Source organism: Taudactylus pleione, unplaced genomic scaffold (assembly GCF_031769625.1).
Source record: "Taudactylus pleione unplaced genomic scaffold, aTauple2 ptg000032l, whole genome shotgun sequence".
In the NCBI taxonomy this organism is placed as follows: domain Eukaryota; kingdom Metazoa; phylum Chordata; class Amphibia; order Anura; family Myobatrachidae; genus Taudactylus; species Taudactylus pleione.
Genome location: NW_028284434.1, coordinates 43,949,372 through 43,955,203, shown reverse-complemented (window position 1 = coordinate 43,955,203; position 5,832 = coordinate 43,949,372).

Sequence of the window (5,832 nt, the reverse complement as noted above, 5' to 3'; positions counted from 1 at the left end):
CATTATGTTCTCTCTCCCTCCTCTATGTGCATTATTATGCTCTCTTCCTCCTCTGTGTCCATTATAATATTCTCTCTCCCTCATCTGTGTCCATTTTAATATTCTCTCTCCCTCCTCTGTGTCCATTACTATAGTCTCTCCCCCTCCTGTATCCATTATTATGTTCTCTCTCCCTCCTATGTGTCCATTATTATGTTCTCTCCCTCCTCTGTATCCATTATTATGTTCTCTCTCCCTCCTCTGTGTCCATTATTATGTTCTTTCCCTCCTTTGTGTCCATTATTATGTTCTCTCCCTCCTCTGTGTCCATTATTATGTTCTCTCCCTCCTCTGTGTCCATTATTATGTTCTCTCCCTCCTCTGTGTCTATTATTATGTTCTCTCCCTCCTCTGTGTCCACTATTATGTTCTCTCCCTCCTCTGTCCATTATTATGTTCTCTCTCCCTCCTCTGTGTCCATTATTAAGTTCTCTCCCACCTCTGTGTCCATTATTATGTTCTCTCTCCCTCCTCTGTGTCTAATATTGTTATCTCCCTCCTCTGTGTCTATTTTTATGTTCTCTCTCACTCCTCTGTCTATTATTATGTTCTCTCCCTCCTCTGTCTATTATTATGTTCTCTTCCTCCTCTGTCTCCATTATTATGTTCTCTCCCTCCTCTGTCTATTATTATGTTCTCTTCCTCCTCTGTCTCCATTATTATGTTCTCTCCCTCCTCTGTATCCATTATTATGTTCTCTCTCCCTCCTCTGTGTCCATTATTATGTTCTCTCCCTCCTCTGTGTCCATTATTATGTTCTCTCTCCCTCCTCTTTGTCCATTATTGTGTTCTCTCTCCCTCCTATGTGTCCATTATTATGTTCTCTCTCCCTCTTCTGTGTCCATTATTATGTTCTCTCCCTCCTCTGTGTCCATTACTGTGCTCTCTTCCTCCTCTGTTTCCATTATTATGTTCTCTCTCTCTCCCTCCTCTGTGTTCATTATTATGTTCTCTCTCCCTCCTCTGTGTCCATTATTATGTTCTCTCCCTCCTCTGTGTCCATTATTATGCTCTCACCCTCCTCTGTGTCCATTAATATTCTCTCTCTATCCTCTGTGTCTATTATTATGTCCTCTCTCCCTCCTTTGTGTCCATTATTATGTTCTCTCCCTCCTCTGTGTCCATTATTATATTCTCTCTCCGTCATGTGTCCATTATTATGTTCTCTCCCTCATCTGTGTCCATTATTATGTTCTCTCTCCCTCATCTGTGTCCATTACTATGTTCTCTCCCTCCTCTGTGTCCATTATTATATTCTCTCTCCCTCCTCTGTGTCCATTATTATGTTCACTCCCTCCTCTGTGTCCATTATTATGCTCTCTCTCCCTCCACTGTGTCCATTATTATGTTCTCTCCCTCCTCTGTGTCCATTATTATGTTCTCTCTCCATCCTCTGTGTCTATTATTATGTTCTCTCTCCCTCCTCTGTGTCCATTATTATGTTCTCTCCCTCCTCTGTGTCCAGTATAATATTCTCTCTCCAACCTCTGTGTCTATTATTATGTTCTCTCTCCCTCCTCTGTGTCCATTATTATGTTCTCTCCCTCCTCTTTGTCCATTATTATGTTCTCTCTCCCTCCTCTGTGTCCATTATTATGTTCTCTCCCTCCTCTGTGTCCACTATTATGTTCTCTCCCTCCTCTGTGTCCATTATTATGTTCTCTCCCTCCTCTGTGTCTATTATTATGTTGTCTCCCTCCTCTGTGTCTATTATTATGTTCTCTCCCTCCTCTGTGTCCATTATTATGTTCTCTCTTTCTCCTTTGTGGCCATTATTATGTTCTCTCCCTCCTCTGTCCATTATTATGTTCTCTCTCCCTCCTCTGTGTCCATTATTATGTTCTCTCCCTCCTCTGTGTCCACTATTATGTTCTCTCCCTCCTCTGTGTCCATTATTATGTTCTCTCCCTCCTCTGTGTCTATTATTATGTTGTCTCCCTCCTCTGTGTCTATTATTATGTTCTCTCCCTCCTCTGTGTCCATTATTATGTTCTCTCTTTCTCCTTTGTGGCCATTATGTTCTCTCCCTCCTCTGTCCATTATTATGTTCTCTCTCCCTCCTCTGTGTCCATTATTATGTTCTCTCTCCTTCCTCTGTGTCCATTATTATGTTGTCTCTCCCTCCTCTGTGTCAATTATTGTTATCTCCCTCCTCTGTGTCCATTATTATGCTCTCTCCCTCTGTGTCCAATATAATATTCTCTCTCCATCCTCTGTGTCCATTATTATGTTCTCTCCCTCCTCTGTGTCCAGTTTAATATTCTCTTTCCATCCTCATTGTCTATTAATATGTTCTCTCTCCCTCCTCTGTGTCCATTATTATGTTCTCTCTCCCCCCTCTGTGCCATTATTATGTTCTCTCTCCCTCCTCTGTGTCCATTATTATGTTCTCTCCCTCCTCTGTGTCCATTATTATGTTCTCTCCCTCCTCTGTGTCCATTATTATGTTCTCTCTTCATCCTCTGTGTCCATTATTATGTTCTCTCTCCCTCCTCTGTGTCCATTATTATGTTCTCTCCCTCCTCTGTCTCCATTATTATGTTCTCTCCCTCCTCTGTGTCTATTATTATGTTCTCTCTCCCTCCTCTGTGTCCATTATTAAGTTCTCTCCCTCCTCTGTGTCCATTATTATGTTCTCTCCCTCCTCTGTGTCTATTATTATGTTCTCTCCCTCCTCTGTGTCCATTATTATGTTCTCTCCCTCCTCTGTGTCTATTATTATGTTCTTTCCCTCCTCTGTGTCCATTATTATGTTCTCTCCCTCCTCTGTGTCCATTATTATGTTGTCTCCCTCCTCTTTGTCCATTATGTTCTCTCTCCCTCCTCTGTGTGCATTATTATGCTCTCTTCCTCCTCTGTGTCCATTATAATATTCTCTCTCCCTCCTCTGTGTCCATTATAATATTCTCTCTCCCTCCTCTGTGTCCATTACTATAGTCTCTCCCCCTCCTGTATCCATTATTATGTTCTCTCTCCCTCCTCTGTGTCCATTATTATGTTCTGTCCCTCCTCTGTGTCCATTACTATAGTCTCTCCCCCTCCTGTATCCATTATTATTTTCTCTCTCCCTCGTCTGTGTCCATTATTATGTTCTCTCTCTCTCCTCTGTGTCCATTATTATGTTCTCTCCCTCCTATGTGTCCATTATTATGTTCTCTCCCTCCTCTGTGTCCATTATTATGTTCTCTCCCTCCTCTGTGTCTATTATTATGTTCTCTCCCTCCTCTGTGTCTATTATTATGTTCTTTCCCTCCTCTGTGTCCATTATTATGTTCTCTCCCTCCTCTGTGTCCATTATTATATTCTCTCTCCCTCCTCTGTGTCCATTATTATGTTCTCTCCCTCCTCTGTGTCCATTATTATGCTCTCTCTCCCTCCTCTGTGTCCATTATTATGTTCTCTCCCTCCTCTGTGTCCATTATTATGTTCTCTCTCCATCCTCTGTGTCTATTATTATGTTCTCTCTCCCTCCTCTGTGTCCATTATTATGTTCTCTCCCTCCTCTGTGTCCAGTATAATATTCTCTCTCCAACCTCTATGTCTATTATTATGTTCTCTCTCCCTCCTCTGTGTCCATTATTATGTTCTCTCTCCCTCCTCTGTGTCCATTATTATGTTCTCTCTCCCTCCTCTGTGTCCATTATTATGTTCTCTCCCTCCTCTGTGTCCACTATTATGTTCTCTCCCTCCTCTGTGTCCATTATTATGTTCTCTCCCTCCTCTGTGTCTATTATTATGTTCTCTCCCTCCTCTTTGTCTATTATTATGTTCTCTCCCTCCTCTGTGTCCATTATTATGTTCTCTCTTTCTCCTTTGTGACCATTATTATGTTCTCTCCCTCCTCTGTCCATTATTATGTTTTCTCTCCCTCCTCTGTGTCTATTATTATCTCCCTCCTCTGTGTCCATTATTATGCTCTCTCCTTCTGTGTCCATTATAATATTCTCTCTCCCTCCTCTTTGTCTATTATTATGTTCTCTCTCCCTCCTCTGTGTCCATTATTATGTTCTCTCCCTCCTCTGTGTCCAGTTTAATATTCTCTCTCCATCCTCTGTCTATTATTATGTTCTCTCTCCCTCCTCTGTGTCCATTATTATGTTCTCTCTCCCTACTCTGTGTCCATTATTATGTTCTCTCTCCCTCCTCTGTGTCCATTATTATGTTCTCTCCCTCCTCTGTGTCCATTATTATGTTCTCTCCCTCCTCTGTGTCCATTATTATATTCTCTCTTCCTCCTCTGTGTCCATTATTATATTCTTTCTCCCTCCTGTGTCCATTATTATGTTCTCTCTCCCTCCTCTGTGTCCATTATTATGTTCTCTCCCTCCTCTGTCTCCATTATTATGTTCTCTCCCTCCTCTGTGTCTATTATTATGTTCTCTCTCCCTCCTCTGTGTCCATTATTATGTTTTCTCCCTCCTCTGTGTCCATTATAATGTTCTCTCCCTCCTCTGTGTCTATTATTATGTTCTCTCCCTCCTCTGTGTCCATTATTATGTTCTCTCCCTCCTCTGTGTCTATTATTATGTTCTTTCCCTCCTCTGTGTCCATTATTATGTTCTCTCCCTCCTCTGTGTCCATTATTATGTTCTCTCCCTCCTCTTTGTCCATTATGTTCTCTCTCCCTCCTCTGTGTGCATTATTATGCTCTCTTCCTCCTCTGTGTCCATTATAATATTCTCTCTCCCTCATCTGTGTCCATTTTAATATTCTCTCTCCCTCCTCTGTGTCCATTACTATAGTCTCTCCCCCTCCTGTATCCATTATTATGTTCTCTCTCCCTCCTATGTGTCCATTATTATGTTCTCTCCCTCCTCTGTATCCATTATTATGTTCTCTCTCCCTCCTCTGTGTCCATTATTATGTTCTCTCCCTCCTTTGTGTCCATTATTATGTTCTCTCCCTCCTCTGTGTCCATTATTATGTTCTCTCCCTCCTCTGTGTCCATTATTATGTTCTCTCCCTCCTCTGTGTCTATTATTATGTTCTCTCCCTCCTCTGTGTCCACTATTATGTTCTCTCCCTCCTCTGTCCATTATTATGTTCTCTCTCCCTCCTCTGTGTCCATTATTAAGTTCTCTCCCACCTCTGTGTCCATTATTATGTTCTCTCTCCCTCCTCTGTGTCTAATATTGTTATCTCCCTCCTCTGTGTCTATTTTTATGTTCTCTCTCACTCCTCTGTCTATTATTATGTTCTCTCCCTCCTCTGTCTATTATTATGTTCTCTTCCTCCTCTGTCTCCATTATTATGTACTCTCCCTCCTCTGTATCCATTATTATGTTCTCTCTCCCTCCTCTGTGACCATTATTATGTTCTCTCCCTCCTCTGTGTCCATTATTATGTTCTCTCTCCCTCCTCTTTGTCCATTATTGTGTTCTCTCTCCCTCCTATGTGTCCATTATTATGTTCTCTCTCCCTCTTCTGTGTCCATTATTATGTTCTCTCCCTCCTCTGTGTCCATTACTGTGCTCTCTTTCTCCTCTGTTTCCATTATTATGTTCTCTCTCTCTCCCTCCTCTGTGTTCATTATTATGTTCTCTCTCCCTCCTCTGTGTCCATTATTATGTTCTCTCCCTCCTCTGTGTCCCTTATTATGCTCTCACCCTCCTCTGTGTCCATTAATATTCTCTCTCTATCCTCTGTGTCTATTATTATGTCCTCTCTCCCTCCTCTGTGTCCATTATTATGTTCTCTCCCTCCTCTGTGTCCATTATTATATTCTCTCTCCGTCATGTGTCCATTATTATGTTCTCTCCCTCATCTGTGTCCATTATTATGTTCTCTCTCCCT